General features: G+C 37.1%; 1 long non-coding RNA gene across 3 annotated transcripts in view; it reads left to right on the top strand.

Annotated features, from left to right (window-relative positions):
- The first annotated feature begins 10466 nt into the window (after positions 1–10466).
- LOC135305166 (uncharacterized) overlaps positions 10467–16619 on the top strand; it is a 40382-nt gene continuing 34229 nt past the window's right edge. The window contains exons 1-2 of one of the 3 annotated variants that reach the window (XR_010366443.1): positions 10467–10740; positions 11516–11652. This is a non-coding gene — a long non-coding RNA (uncharacterized LOC135305166). The remainder of the gene's footprint in view (positions 10741–11515; positions 11653–16619) is intronic. The other 2 variants (XR_010366444.1, XR_010366442.1) reach the window with 2 other exon arrangements.

The raw sequence follows: 16619 nt of genomic DNA, 5'->3' as shown, positions 1-16619 counted from the left end.
ACAACAAAACACAGATGCCTTCTTCAGTGCCCAAACTGGATGTTTTTATGCCAACATTCAAATCTTCATTCCTCCAGACTGCATATTTTCCTAATTTATTCAAAACCCTTTGCATGAGAATTGTAACTAACTTGAACCTTTCTAGCTAATAGTGGTGTGGAACTCTAAGCAGAAGGAAAAAACTAGAATTGTGGAGTGGGTAGATGAAGCAAGACAGAATGAAGGTTTTCTTTAGGCAGCTATAAGAGATTTTGAAAAATAATGAAAATTAACATTATTATAAAAATACCCTCTTTGTTTATTTTGAAATATTGGTATTGGGCACAAACTTCTATTCAGTCTCAACTAAGTAGTATATAATAAAAAAGTTCACTAGAAGTTGAGTGAAAGTACACTAGAAGTGTATTACTGTTTTTAATGGTCATATAACCTGTTTGTTGTATCACTGTAGCACTCAGGGTAAAGTGCCAAGTGTAAGATGTTCCCTAACTGTCCACATTGTTTTTCACTTGTGAGATCTTGGGATTCTCAGTGAATGTAAAATGAGACACAGTGTTCTGAAGGCACTAGTGAGAATTCCTTTACTAGTTCTCTCTTTTTTTTAAAAATTATATTTTAATAGAAAAATGTGGCTTGAAACAACCTGAAAAGTGTGATACAGATTTATGTGAAGTGAAACTTCCCATTACACGTCAGAATTCAAAAATGGCTGAAACACAATTTATTTTACTTTTTCACCTATTAGTTGGTATGGAAATTCAAGTACTGTCCTCTGTGTTGGTGCCACGTTTGTTTTGCTTTCTTTTATTTTTCTTTTTTTTTTTTATGTACCAGAAAATGTGGCTTTTGATTCTTTTGGACATTTAGGAGTATATTTTGGGCACTGAAGCCATAGAGATCTTTTTTAATGATGATCACTCATTATTCTCAGTGAGACTATAAAGGGATTTCCTTTCAGTTATATGTAAGTAAATCTGCAGATGCTTAATGATACAGCAGTCAAAATAGGCAAAGAGGCCCAGGTAATTTTAATTTTTAAAATATTATTCAAACTCAGCCACAAAAAGCCCTATGAGTTTTTATATTTGAAAGGCAGAAGTCCTGAGGAAATAGAGGGCTGTATTTTTAAGTCTCCAGGTGCCAGAGAAGTCCTTTCACATCCCTCTTCAATCAAAGTAAGCTGATCTCCTTGTTGCCATCACAAGCTGTGGACACTGTGTGCCATACAGTAAGTAAGTGTGATGAATGGAGCAGTATTTATCTCTCATGCCTTGAAAGAAAAACAGCTTGAAATAAAAAAAATCCCTGAAAGTAAACTAAGGGAGGCCTTGTCTCCCTTGCTTAAATTGTTTTCAGTTGGGAGGGGCAGCCCCATTTGTATAAGAGCAGATGATGAAAGTTCAGAATCCAAATAGTGAGAGCAATGAGGAGCTGGAAGTGAATCCCTTATCTGGATGCCATTAGTGAGTTCTGACTGCTGCCAGCAGTGTGTGCACACCTCAGCCACAGCTCCTCTTCTAAAGCATTGACTTGTACTTTATCTGCCTTGGAATAACTCGTTGAAGGCAAGAAATTACTTATTTGAGCTGGTACAATAAAGATAGGTATGTAAATAGGTATTAATATGCTTTTAAATGGCTATTAAAGTGAGGGAGGTATGATTAAATCTGCGGAAATATTCAGTTTTGGATTTGATTCTGTTCTCCCAGTGGTAGAAATAGAAAGCATTTAATGGAAAAAGAAAACCACACCATGCAATTTAAGGCTATGCCAACACTTCAAGCTCCAGTGTGGAGTGGAGTGATACCTTACCTAAGTTCAAATAATGTAGCAGGAATATCAGGAACAGTGCTCGTGCAGTATGGAGCCTTGCAAGGCAGGCAGGCACTTTGTAATGGAATCCAAGAGATGGCCTTGAATTTATTCAGGAAATTGACTCAATAAATGTACATGGTTCAAATGAACATGAAAGGAATCAGTATACTGTAAAATTGACTAATTTGGTTCTATGTTCTAGCTGAATTAAAATGTTAGAGGTTATAGGTAATCTAAGTCATATCCTACAAATAGTACACAATTATATTACTTAGTAGTAGATTTAATAATTACAAGAGAGATAAGATTTTCTTGCAAGTCCTTTTCATGTAATTTAATACAGACCTCTTGTTAGATTGGGTTATGTGGGGCAGGGATTCTGAAGAAACCTGCCTGTCTTTGGTTATTTCTTTGCTACAAATATGAAATAGCAGTATAATGTTGACTTGAACAGAAAGAGCAGAAATATTCTTTATAAACAGTGGCAGCCAGGCTTGCTGAGCTCATACATGTCATCTGTCTTGAGAGCAAGCAAGAAACAGGGCAGTGGGACAGGTCAGCACAACTGGGTGAGGACTCAGAGCAGCTGGGCAGATCTCAAAGGGGGCAGGTGGCTCCCAGCACTCAAGGTGTCACCAGCAGCTGCACGGATCAGGCTCAGGCAATGGGATCTCAGTCCTGGGGAAACTCAGTGTAATGTCCCTAATCACCTTCCCCACCCCTTCCTGCTGGTGTGGCAGGGAGGGTGGCTGAGTTGGGCAATGGCTGGATCCTTTTTTCTGCTGATGAATTCCCTGTCCCTGGATCCTCACAAGGGATGCTCACTGCCCACAGTGTGCAAGGAGGTGGCAATGAGCCCATCTGTGATACTCCCTGAGAACTCCAGTACAGCCAGTTGCACTTGCTGAGGTTTGAAACATTAACCTTTTGCTTGAAATAGTCATGTTGGATGGCTTCCTGAAGGGAGTCTTTTTGGGAAAAAAATCAAGTAAAATGGTTCAGCTGTCTGTGAAGACAGGACTGGGGAATGATATCTTATTTGGCTCACAGCCGGTGGGAAAAAAGCTAAGGATTGTTTTGTGGTGCATATGTACATGAACCATAACATTTGGCTGCAGAGGCTGTCTAAATTATTATGAATTTTCTGATTTCTGAGTGCTTAATTTTAAAACCTTCATGTCTTTAACAAAGTTTTTTGTTAGTTTTTAATGTGATAAAAAAATTACCTTCATAAATTAACTGGATTAATATAAAACCCCATCAGAAATTAACTGAGGTGTTCACTAGGCAGAAAATAGAGAGTCTGTCTTTGGGCTGGATCCATTCTGAATTTCTCTGGAATTGCCATGTTTGTGTCTTTCATGAAGGGAGAAATACAGAAAGGAAGGAAGGTTCTGTGATAGGGACAGGTTGTAAGAGAAAGCACAAAGTGTTGGGTGGGAAATGAGGGGGTTTGGAGCACAGATTAAAGAGCAGCACTTGCTCCTGCTCATTGGAGTGCTGTTTGCTGTTTGCTCCTTGGAGTGCTGTTTGCTGGAAGCCTGAACTTCAAGTGTGGTGCAAAAATGGAGGCTGTGGTGTAAAAACACCTTTTCTTTCAACACTGAAACATTTAAAAAGCTTTAGCAGGAGAGCCTGAATCACTGAGTTACTCCACTGTTGTAATTACAATGAAGAGCTAAATTGGTTTCTATATTTTAGGAGACAAAATTTTAAAAATACAGTTTGTTTTTTGGAAATAAATCTTTCTTTGAGCACAAAAACATACAGCATTTTTTGTTGGAGAGGAAATATTTTTTAGTTCTTAAAAAATACACTTTCCTGCTCTCTCTCTTTTTTAAAACTACAGAATAAAGTTTAATCAAATTATACATAGAGAAAAATTTAGGAATATATGGAAAACTTTGATTTCAGAAAACAGTGTTTTAAACTGACATGTCCCCCCCACTAAATTTTATCTGCTTTCACATAAGGTACTGCTAGTCCCATAACTGCCAGCAGAAAACTAACCACATGTAATTATTTGTAAATATTCATATTTTCATCACAGGAATATATACTTTCTTGGGATCATACATCAAGTGATAATGAATATGAAATGTTAAAATTAATAGCAATGTCGAAGCAGTAAGAGACAAATTATTTAAACATTTTTTTTCTCTTGAATGGAGTGTGTCTGTACATAAACAGATGTATACCCACAAAGAGATGTGTAAACCATGTCATACAAGGTTTAGTTTAAAAGAATTGAAGAAAGGTTCAAGCCTTGCCCTTCCCTTTATAGTTATTAAAATGGCTTGCATGGATTGCAAGGAGCACATTCTGTGTGGAACAATTAATTATATGCAAACAATCTGTGTAAATAAAATACATCAATATAAAAGTGATCTGGTACTTTTATTGCTGCAGAGGGAAGAACAAAACATTTCTGTCCCCTCTAAAAAGGACTCTTATTTGCATCATTTTAGCCTGATGTATTATTATCCTTATCTGAAGTCATTTTATTACTTATGTTGTAAGTTCATCTGGGAAGGTTGTTTTAACTCTGCACTGATTTTGATTTAGCTAATTAATAATTTCATTTTATGCAATTTTTTACCACCTTTTTACTCAGTTCTAATTCGGAAATCACATGGGAAATGTGAATCTTTGCCTGTAGCGGTGCAAGGTTTTACATTGTTCTAAGTCAGTTTTAAATACAGGGAAAGATGATGATGTACTTATTCTTTCCTGCAGTCTGATATCTATTAATTTTGCTACTGTTATTTCTAAATGAAAATGTTTGTTTTCCATTTTGCTGGAAATGGAAAAGGTAAGCCTATACACAAATAACTTGGACCAGGAGCAGTAAGTTTGAATGTGTTTTGCCTCTTTTTGACATAAGAGGGATGATGATTTCTACTTTTTTTTTTTTTTCTGAAAAACATTTTATTAAAATATTGTGTTTTTTCTTCTTTCTGAATCAATACTTTTAAATATGATACATTTCTATCCACCTCTAACCAGATGGAATTTGTTTTCCTTTTAATGTTATGAGCAGTGGCTTCAGACAACGGGACCAATTAGCAAAGTGCTGGTGTGTCCAGCTCTCCATTGTGGTATCCCAAAGGATCTCAAAGGGAGTGCACTTGCACTCATCAGGTTGTACAGATAAAAATCCCCATCCCAAACCCAAAACAACTGAGTGTAATTTTCTTTCCCATCTGCATTTACAATCCCAGCAGGATGAAGTTCACAGCTGAACAGATGGAATCATTAGAAACTATCACTATATCTGTTAGATTTTGAAATTATGACAGGCTGGTTAAAGCCCAGCTCTCAGCAAGGACGACACAAGCACTCAGGGCCCATTGGGTAACTGCAGTGATGCCTTGGGAGGCTGCCTAGAACAGAGGCTAGACAGTGTTAAAGGAATAAAGTAGGTATTTATTGAAAATGGGGGCAGTAGAAACTTGTTACCGATGAAGAAAGATGGAATCATGGATTGCTGCTCTTGTGGGACCATCAGTTCATCTTGTTTGTTTTGCATCAGTGATAAAATTCCTCACATGGAGAGGAGCAGCTGAAGTCTGCCTGGGGGATTGCAGGAACAGCTGGAGATGTGCTCTGTGTCTCAGATATTTGAAAAGAGAAAATCAGCTTCTTTTTCCAAAGTCCTGGAAAACAAGATGTTGGTCATACTTTCCATCTGATCCGCAGGTTTAATGTGTAAAGCAGGAAAGTCCCTCTTTATAAAATTATTCTCAAGTGTGCCATAAGCATATTGTATCATTTTTAGGATGATGAAAAAATTCTGAATTAAAACCAACCAACCACCAACCCACCCACATGTTTATGTAAAACAAACAGAAAAAAATATTTAGGTCTTGCTAATGATCCAGAATATTTTACTAGACCCTGTGTCAACAAATCAAATGAAGGGAGGTTTGGAAGTTTGACATAATATGTAAACAGAGCTGTACCAGGGCAGATGGTAAGAAAATACTTTCTTCATCCTTTTTGAAAGAGAATGGGAAAATCCAGTGTGAAATTACTTTAACCTAATTTTATTTTGGTTTTCTTTTGCATTGCCTGGAAACAATGTATCCAATATAATGCTGGTTTTGTATAGTGTTTGTATAATAACTTTCCTGACCAATACACACCAGGTAGGGCCTGGGTTGTCACATAGGACCTAAAACTTTACTGACTGTGTATTCAAGTTTCACATTTTACAAGATAACTATAATCACCAAGATTATTAACCAAATCTGACTGGGATATGTAATATGTTTTTCTTATTTTTATCTCTCTGGTTTCTTGAATGTATATGTTTGCTCTGGTGTATGAAATACAGGTTTGTTGGTAGGTATTTGGGAATGTTCTGTGCTGAGTTTTATATCTATAATAATTTGTGAAATAAATTACAAAAGGTTCCTTTTTGTAGCATATTTAGTTATCCCTTAATTCTTGTACATGCAATGGCCCATGGAACTTTTATCATGCTTGATTTTCTTCACAAATTAGATAGCTTACATTTTAAGGGCGAATTTAAAGACCAAGGAGTATATTAGTAGGTATATTTAAAAATACTATTTCTTGTTGTATATCCATGACTAATATAAGCTTTAAGTGCAGATGCCTATCATGTGGATTTTATTTTTACATTCCTTTTTGTCTGTATTTGCATTTTCTCAGTAATGTGACCAGATATCTCAAACAATATATTTCTGTTTTGAGTTTTTAGTTAAATAAAACTTAGTTACTGACATTTTTTGCTTTGAGATAGAGCTTTGTAAAGCTTTTGCAGTTTGTAAAACATTAATAAAGCTGATTCATCTACTTCTGTCAGAGAACTGGAGTAACATATTTGAAATGACACTGTGCTGAGAGCTGCTTAAATTCATGCCACTGCATGACAGTGTGTTATCAGATATGGCAAGCACTTCATTACAGTGTCTTCCAGATTTGAACCTATTTTTAGCTGAGGCTTTAAGGTGCCTGAGAAAAAGCCTCTGCTAGAATGAATTGGTAGACAATTGTTTATATTTATGGTGCAGGAAAAATATGATAAATTCCAGATAATGACAAGAAGTAGAAATATGCAAAGATCAATTATGATCTGGAAACTTTTGGCACTTTGGAGTACTCCTTTGGCTTGGCATCTGAGTCTGCTTACTGTGAAGCCAAGAATGTATGCCTTCAAATTTAAATGTTGTGCTGCCTTTCAGATTGTAGTCCATTTGTCTTCTGTTGTAATATTATTCACCAGTTACTGAAAAATTCCTTGGAGTTACTGTTACTCTGGTTATCCTTTCTGTTTATGCTGTGAAAACTCTGTTGATATTCCCAAATTCTTGCAAAGTGATAGAATCCTTTGAAGTTTTTGCATCTTCCCCTAAATATGGCAATTTGTTTAGTGGTATTTTACCCTTCTGTTTTGTTTTACAGTCTTGAAGATTGATGTTCAAATTTCTCTCTTTATCTCTTACATTATTTTGAATTCTTTCTTGTCCTTGGTGTCAAGATTCTATTAAGCCTTCAAACTTGACTAACTTTTGCTTGCCAGCAAATAATTCCCAAGATTTGTAGTCCTTCTGAATGTCCTTTGGTAGCCCCAAAATATAATACAGTCTGAAAGAGCTCAGAGTCTTTGCTTTTAAAATAGTCACAGTTTACTTCCCTTTCATACTTTGTAAAAAGATGTTTCGTAAGTTTGAGTGTGGTTGGTGTCATGTGTCAGTACACAGTATCACAGTTAGCTGTCTGTCTGACCAGACCAGGGCTTACAAAAAACAGTTTCAGAAATAGAAATACCCAGATATCAAACTATGTTCTGCTTATCTTCTTCCTCGCTCACTCTCTTTGCTTGCTGAAAGTCTCTGCTTCTGCTGTTCCCACATTTAATGTAACTTTAATGCTGTTCGGACATTATTTTAAAAGAAAATTCTCAGCTTGCTTTCGCCTACTGTGATATGTTTTTTCCATGGTTTCACACGGTCTGATGTAGACTTGCTCCAAAGGATTTCTAAGTTGCTATGTCACTTGACACTTGCTCTTGCAGTCCTCTCCTGCTTTCTTTGGTTTTGTTTTCAGCCTGTGATCTTGTTTTGCTCACCATGCACAGGAGATGGTGTGACATGGGTTGACATGTGGGGAGATAACTTAGCCTTTAAGACAAAAATCTATACCAACCTCACCATCTGTGAGTGCTCCATGCAAAAAGGAGCAAACTTTCACCCCAAGTAAGCAAACCCCAGCACAAAGAATCTGCTGCTAACAAGAGGAATATAATGGAACTAGAGGAGGAGGTCAGACACATGTGTGAAAGTGTTTACGTGACAAAATAGATTAGATAAACCATAACAAGGCAAGCCCAGCAGGAAATCACAGACGTTGTATTTACTTCTTGTCTCTGTCTGGTGTTAGAGGAGGAAGGTGGCCTCTAACTGCTACGGCAGAGGCACGAAACTCAAATTACAAATTCATGCCGTATGTTTTCTAACGTCCAAATATAAAACTTCAACAAATTTGGGTGTGGAGGTTTTACTGCTTAATGAGAGGCTGTCATGGAGACCATCAGGTTTCCAGCACAAGTGAATCACGAGGGTGTGCTCAGTGAGCTGATGAGGGGAATGCAGGTGTTTGGAACAATGGCCCTTTGCTTGCTCTGCTTTGGTGATGTGATTTACATTTTGTGCAACAACTTTCCTAGATCTCTCTTGAGAGGTTCTCTATGCCAGCAGTTGCACTGAGTGCCTTTTCACAATAGCACATTTCATGTGTTTGGTGTGGCTGGTTCAGTAAGCATATTTGCTCCTTTTTGTAAGATAAAACTGTCTGGTCCTTCCAATTAGCTGTGCAGATACTATCCTCAGCTAGCATCTCTCTCTTTTGTGTAGGGACCAGAATGAAATGAAACTGCAGGGAGAAAAATGTCAAGACAAACTATTTTTTGTTTCTATTTAACTTTCTTCTCTAAATCTGTCTTTTCTCCCATTTCATACTCTCTCAACTCTTCCCTGCTTCATTTTAATTTCTTGTTCCCAGGTGTCACAGTAGAAGACATGACTGTATTGTCCTTCAGAAACAAAAAAAGGAGGAAGAGGATGGTATAACTTTTGCATGCTATATGTATATAACTTATATATATATATATGTACAAAAATTTTTAGTTTTTCACTTTTCCTTTTCCTGAGCAGCAGAAAACAAAAAGGTAATGTATGAACTACATAGATAGAGAAGATAGAGTGGGTTTTCAGTAGTTTGTTACCATGTTTGTGTTTAATACACACAGTGGCTGCTGGGATACTCTCTTGCTCATGAGGTAGGGGCTTAATGGCCAATTCTCACTTTTGCTCTGCCCTGATTCAGATCCACATTTTCCCTGGTGTCAGTGCACTCTCTGGGTTTTGGCATTCATTTCTTTGTGCTGTTTTGGCATAATTCCTATGTATTAAGTGTTAGAGCTAATAATATATTGATTATGATTAATTACTTACTGGTGTATTTTTTATTTCTAGTGAACATGATGGATAGTTACATGGTAATGCTGTGACAGAGAATATGAGGCAGTATGGTGCTGTGTTGAAATAATGTCCTGAAACTATGCAAACACCTGCTTCCTTCTAATTATGAAAAAAGCATGAGTTGACAAAAAAAAAAAAACAGTCTAGTGCATTTGGATATCTAACTGTTCTAGTAAGAAAAATTAGACTAAAATATGAGGAGAAACCTATAAATTGCTGAGCATCAAAGGACCCAGCACAACTATAATTTCAGGCTTTCACCTGGCCCTTTGCAAGTTCTGTCCTTACCAGAGATGAGTTGAGGCAGGGAAAGGCTGAGGGGAGAGAAGAAAGCTGTGTCAGGGCTGTGGAAGGGCAAGGATTGAGAGAGCTCTGCCCTGTGGTAGCTCTGTGCTGAGTGACATGGGGACGTGGGCAAAGGAGAAACATCAGGAGGACCCAGTATTTATTTGGAATTCAAATTTATTTTCTCTTCTCAGCCCTCGTTACAGTATATTCATTTGGATAACTCCTGCTTGCTTGGGACTGAAGAAGTTTCTGTTTGTTATACACAAATCCCTGCATGAATTATCTCAGTCTGAACAGAATTAATGATGTCTCTTGTTCTTCAAAGTCTCAGACAAACTGTATATCTTAATACTGTGAGTCATATCTGATATCCAATTAAAAATAGAGAATAATTTCAGAAAGCTAGTTCAGCTGAAGGATACAATTTTTCATGTTTTATATTCTCTTTTTTAGGTTGAGAATAGTAGTTTAAAATAATCCTTTTTGGGAAAAGGGTTACTAATTTATTAGTAAAACAACAGTTTCTGTGCCTAAGAGGTGTTCTCTATTACATGTTGTGAAGGAAAGTCCTACATCTTTGCATAACATTTATTTAGGATCACTTATGCACAGGAAAATTTTAGAGCACTAGAGTTACAGGAAGGATTCAGAGGACTGAAAGTAAAGAAACTAGGCTCATTTACTGAATTTTATATCTTAGGACTGGCTTGGGAATTGGAAGATAGGTTTTGTCATGGGTGGAGAAACCTCCACTCTGTCAGTGAATTAAGATAACAAGGTTCACACATCTTACCTCTGAAAGAACTGGATGCAGATTAAATTTGGCTTTCTAGTACTTCAGACTCTATTAATAAAGCCTGTGTTATGCTTTACATGGCTGTAAGAAAAGAGTTTGTGTATTCTACATGGATGGGAAATTCATCTCATGGAAGTGCTCCAGTCAATAAAGCCATCAGGATAAACCAATTAGCACATCAAGACCTAATGAGCAACATGACCAAACCAATTAAGAAGTCATTAATTAGTAAGGATTAGACTAAGAGGTGACAAAGTGTTTTTCACCTGCTTCTCACAAAGCCCCTTGCAAGTTATCATCCCTTTTCCTCAGGGAGACACTGATGTGCTCCAGGTCAGTCCCATGGAATGGGAAATAGAACACGGCTCTTCTGGGGCCCAGTCCTGTGCCCTGGGCAGGAATAGCCCAATTACACTGACTGACCTTTTCTAGGATCATTACTAAAACTAACATTATGGATTGCTGCTGAAAAACATTTTGACTTCATAAGCCAATTCCATTTAAAAATCTTTTTTTTACCATCAATAATGTTTGGTTTCCAATTACTGTGAAATTACTCCTCAGCCTTGGTCAGGATATTCTGCAGTGGAAAAATGATCTCTCATTTATTTCAGAGGACTTTCAAGATGTCACAAGTTGACATGGAAAACCCAGATGTTTTTAATTCTGAAAATTGAGAAATAGATTTTGAACAGGAAAGTTATCTTGTTTGGTGTGCATCCTCAGGAACAAGGACAGCAGAACATTCTCCAGTTCTCTGCCAGACTGTCATTTATATAAAAATATGAGCGGAAACAGTTTTGGGGCATCTGTGCAGAGCCTTAGGAAGATCTTGAAGAAATCAGAAGGAAATAACCTCCATAACTCTTGCATTTTTATCAACTATTAAATCCTCTATCAGACCTCTCAGAGTAAATCAGATTATTTACATTCTTCAAACCCTTTCTTAAATAGACATAAGAGGAATTACAAATATAACTGACCAAAACACAATCTCAAAAATTAACACAGTAGTCAGGAAATGCTAATTTTAATTTTTGCAAAGATATATTTTAATTTTTTTTTTTACTACACTCTGTGCTGTGACATACTTGCATGCCATGTTCAGCAAACAACATTCTGGGATTTCAACAAAGTGTGGAGGGGAGCACTGAACCTTCGACTTTGGTGGAAGTTGGTGTAATGTTACACCTGGGATCTGAAGCAGAAAACTTCCCTGGAGGACAGCATGTGTATTGCAACCAGGTATGTGATATTTCCCTCAAAAATTTGAGTGGGAATCTGCTATTTATGACTACGTAAAGATGTGGCAAAGGGTGTGAGGGACCGAGAGTAAACAAACATATTGCCATGAACTCTGACCTTAGGATCCTGATGGAATGGGTTTAATCTGAATTTTATGTGGGAATATTATCTCTTTTGGGTGATGTTGATGAACCTGATCTTTAGAAAGAACATATGTTATTTTCCTCTTTTCTAACTTACAGATGTCAAGTAAATTCATAAGCCAGTGTTATTTGGTTAGGGAATTTCCTTTTAACCTGAAAATACTTTTAGAAACCCTCTTGAAAGGCATGATTAAAAGTGGTGGCAGTATATTATCAGACGATAATTTTATTTCACAATGACATTTTATCCTTGGTCGAGGGAAGGCCCTTTGGATTTCCTCCAGTACTCTGTGGTTTTCTTTTAATTCTGAAGGGCTTGAGAGTCACATCAAAGCCATAACATATGACTGTAATTTGCTATAATTAAGCAGGACTTCTGTATATTCAGTGGGCAAATAGTTGGCATGATTGAGATGCTACTGTTCCTGTCTCTAAGAGAGCATGAGCTGCACTCTGGCATGCAAGTTAATCAGGAGTTTCAGCTGATAAGGCATGGCTGGGAGTGAGGGAATGTTTTTGACTGGCTGAAGTGAGAGGTGCATGCCAGGGGCTGCAGAGGGGGAGCTCCAGCCCCCTCCCCCAGGTGAGTGTGGATCTGCTGGGAGGCTCAGTCCTGCCTCACAGTCACATAGCTTCTTGTTTCTCTGTGCTTCATTTTCCGTTCTGGTCACACAAGTCAAGAGTCACGGAGTTGCTCTTTCTCCATTTTGGCTATGATTGTTTCTGCTTCATCTTGGGTGCAGCTGAGGCTTTTCCTGTGCCTGGTTCTGCTGCTCAGGTGCTTCAGTGGAGGTTTGCTGGAGCCTGGGAAGGGACGGTGCTGCTGACATCCCCTCTGGACTTTGTTTTGGCAGCAATATGTGATGAGTTTCTAAAGAAAGCTTCTAAACTTCTGAACACCAAACCTCAGACAGACAGAATGGAGCATGGAAAAATCAACCAGTTTAAAACTTCTAATGAGCCAGGAAACTATGACACAAAAGAACAAAAGTAGTTTGCCAAAAATGAAAGGTGAAAGTAAAGTTCTCTTTTTCATCTTATGTTCTCAGTGCAAGCTTTTTTGTTGTTGTTGTTGTTGTTGCAGGAGAGCTGCATTTCTGTAGAGAAATCCAATTTTCAGCCCATATCTTTAATCAGATTGTCTATAACACCATTGAATTTCCCAATTGCTGATGATTCTTTTTCTTTCAGTTCACATTTAGGTCTTCAATAATTTTTTTTTTTCCATAAGTAAAAATTCTCACTGGCAATTCCTGAAAAAAGTTGCTCTTATACCGACATGTAAATTATCCTTAGCTATCTGCTTTAGAAATCAGTATTTCTTGCTGATAAATATTCCAGTGTTTTCTGCTTGGAGACTTGTAGGCATTCTCCTGTGAAGAAGTGAATTTCACATTATTGCTCTTTGTTGTGCTCATCAGTGAAAGTACCAAGACTGACATAATTGAACCAGAATTGTCCAGGCCCTTTCCTTACCATTCCCCTGTAAATTTTAAATTCTTGAACCACTCCTGGAATTGTTGCACACATCCTAGTGCTCAGCTAAGAAAGAAGGGTATTTTGTGTTTTGGTGTTTTCAACCCCAAAAAAGTCCAAAGAATTTGAGATGTACCCTTTAGATATTTTGCTGTTTTATTAAAACAAACAAATAAAAGGAAAAAAAGGAAAAAGAAGTTAACTCAGATAACCTGGGCAGTTCTTTCTTCCATGTATGTGGAAAGGAAAAAAGTAAAATATTCAAATGTCTGTTTGAAAATGCTGGAGAAGGCAGGAATTTATGTATATAAAGCCTGTGCTATCACGTGCCTTGAAAAGCTCACTTCACCATTTTAAGTAACACTTGAGTAACACTTCAACAAAATATTTTCCAGCTGTTATTTCTGTCTCTTCACTTCAAAATGTTATTTCTAGCAATATTATTCAACAATTCTGTTGTGTGCTGTGAAAACCTCTTATGTTCTGCTTCTGCAGCTTCTCATTTTACCTACTGTTTTTGCTTTTTCTAGGGAATCAGGAAATAATGTAGGTAGGAAGAGACCTCAGGAAGTTGCTTAATCCAAGCCATCAGTCTAAGTCAGTCTAACTTTAGATCTGGTTGCTTAGGGCCTTGCAGAGTCAATTTCTGATTGTCCTCAGGGATGGAAATTGTAACATCACTGTAAAATGCCCTTGGATTTCTGTGGTGCAGAGCTTGGGCTGAATGTACTTCAGGAGGAAAACCAGTCTAATGCTCAGCATTCAAGTGGCTACCAAAGCTGGGATTTCTGTGATGAATCAGTGGCTTAGGAAAGACCTCAATAAGAAATTGTATTTTAAAAGCTGTGTGGCCTCAAATGGCATGATGAAAAAGTAGCACTCAGGACTCAAGTGATGTTTTCCTGTAAAGAAACAATCAGTACTGAATAATTTAATCACTAATAACTATCTCATCAGTGTTGCTGCTGTGTAGTCCACTAACTCCAGATTATTCTGAAAAGTCAGTTTTGGTGTACATCTCTGTAAAACTGTGTTCTATTTCATGTTTGAACTCTGGGGACTTTGGTTTCAATGGGATATTGTGGTAATTTTGAAGAGCATTTTAATATGCCCATCTTTACTGATAGAAATGAACCTCAAAAATGAGGTTAAACGGATTGAATAGGAGGACACTGCCCTATAATGCTGTAAGATTAAAGTACTAGGATGTGCTTTTTTTCTTTATTTTTGGTAGAATGTATACTGATTGTGCACATCTGGAAAGATCTCAATGCAGTTATCTATTCAGGGTTTATTTCTGCTAGCCATGTTTATACATCTGAAATTGTTTTAAGACACATTTTAGCTCTATAAATACTAGTGTATTAGATGTATACAGGATATTTGATTTAATAAATCTATTTCTACTAAGTTACTCTAAATTTCCATTAATGTATGCAGTTCCACTAAACTACTCTATGATAATATATCTTTTATAGACGAACTAGGCAAATGATAACACCTTAGAAATGTTGTTTTTCTTCTTCTATGCTGCCATAAAGCAAGAGACAGCAAAACTACTTCAGACACAGAATGTAATTAAAAAAAAAATTAATAATATATATATTTGGTGATATCTTTGTTCTTTCAAAGTCACAGAATATATCTGAGGTGATGTTTCAAAGCTAAAACACAAATTTTGCTTTCTCATGTCTATTTTGGAATTAGTTGTTTTCAGATGCTCTTTTTTAGCAGCGGGGAGGGTTCTATGGAAACAAACTTATTTCTTGATATTTTTCCTCCTGGGAGAGCTTTACATAATCAGGGTACCAGTGTGGGGTGGGACTGAACATCTAATATCAGGAAACCTTTCCATTTTACTGTGACCTGTAGTGTGGGAAATGTGTAGTCATATCTCTTAATTTCTCTGTCCTGTTGGCTTCCTCCCAAACCAGATTTAGGAAGAGCAGATTCATCTGGAAATGTACTTTTTATCGTTGTTCTTGTTTTTTGCCAAATTTTCAATTAAAAGTGTTCAGCAAGCCAAGAAACCTGCCTTCTTTCTCCTCTCCCCCTCCTTTTCTTACTATTTATTACGTTTTGCTATTTGCGATATTTTTGTACTTATATAGCCTCACTTTATGCATACACACATAAATATTTGAGAATATTTTCCATGTAAAGGCTTGATAGGAATAGTTCATAATTTTTAGAGAACGGAGGGAGATGCCAAAGCTCCTCTAATAGGACAGCTATGGAGTTTATGCAAGAATGAGATTCCAGTCCTGAAGAGCAGAGCAGGCCTTTAAATGTGGATCTCTTCCACTCTATATGAACAATCTACCATGTGGAATGTATAAATCTGTCTTATCAGAAATCTCTGGCTTTTAGGAGAAGGGATTTGACGTTAATAAATGTCAAACCCTTAAAATCCATAGTGAATGGCACTCTTGTCACTTACCAGCTGTACTTATTTTTCTCTTCTTTTTCCCCCATATTTTTTAGGCTCTTCCTAGGAAAAAGCTTCCTTGAGGTAATTCAGTTTCATAGTGCTGTTAAGAGCACTGCTTTAAAACCCAAAGCATGTAATAACTGCCTCAGTAACAGCCTGAGACTGGTGACTTTCACTGTTAAATGAGCAAAGAAAAATGGATTTTTCACACACAAAAGAAAGCTGCATAAGTTAGACCCTATCTGGTGAAAGACTCAATTTGATCACTGAAAAGCTATTCAGGTATTCTCTGTTCATTTACTTGTTAGTTTTTGAGGTAGAATTAAGTCATATCAGCCATTGTGTTTCCTGTAGGAACCAGAGCATTTCCAAAGAAAAGGACCTGAATGCGAATCTGACCTGTGGCCCTTCTTAAAGTGTTTAAATGAGAAAAAAGAAACCATGAACCCCTCTGTCATCTTGAAAATGTTTAGAACTGAGATGTGCTCATGAAGTCCTTTCCCTCTGCACCTTGAGGAGAAAGGGTGAATGGGCTCTTTGTGTTATCTCTGAGTGAGAACCTGATAGTATTTAGTATAGTGATAAAGTGTGTACTGAGCAGGGAGGAGGGGTGATTTTTCTACCACGTGTGATGTGAGACACATTGGTTAACATCAGGGAACTTGCCACAAAAAGTAAAACTAGAAAAATGAAGGTAAAAAGGAAAATGAGCTTGCTGGGACTGGCATTGTAACACTCACTGCTAAGTGCACAAAGGAAAAGCATTGCCTAAAACACCCCTTGCAAGTGAGGAATTGATACTCTACTTGAACAGTCTTCCAAAACTTGGCTTATGTGAGGGGTTAGGGCAAAGAAAGTGCTTTTGACAAAATTTCAACTTACTTGTTTTATGTACAAATAATTAAAGAAGGGAACTA

This window comes from Passer domesticus, chromosome 7 (genome assembly GCF_036417665.1).
Source record: "Passer domesticus isolate bPasDom1 chromosome 7, bPasDom1.hap1, whole genome shotgun sequence".
NCBI classification, from domain to species: Eukaryota; Metazoa; Chordata; class Aves; order Passeriformes; family Passeridae; genus Passer; species Passer domesticus.
This window is presented reverse-complemented; position numbering and strand designations above follow the sequence as displayed.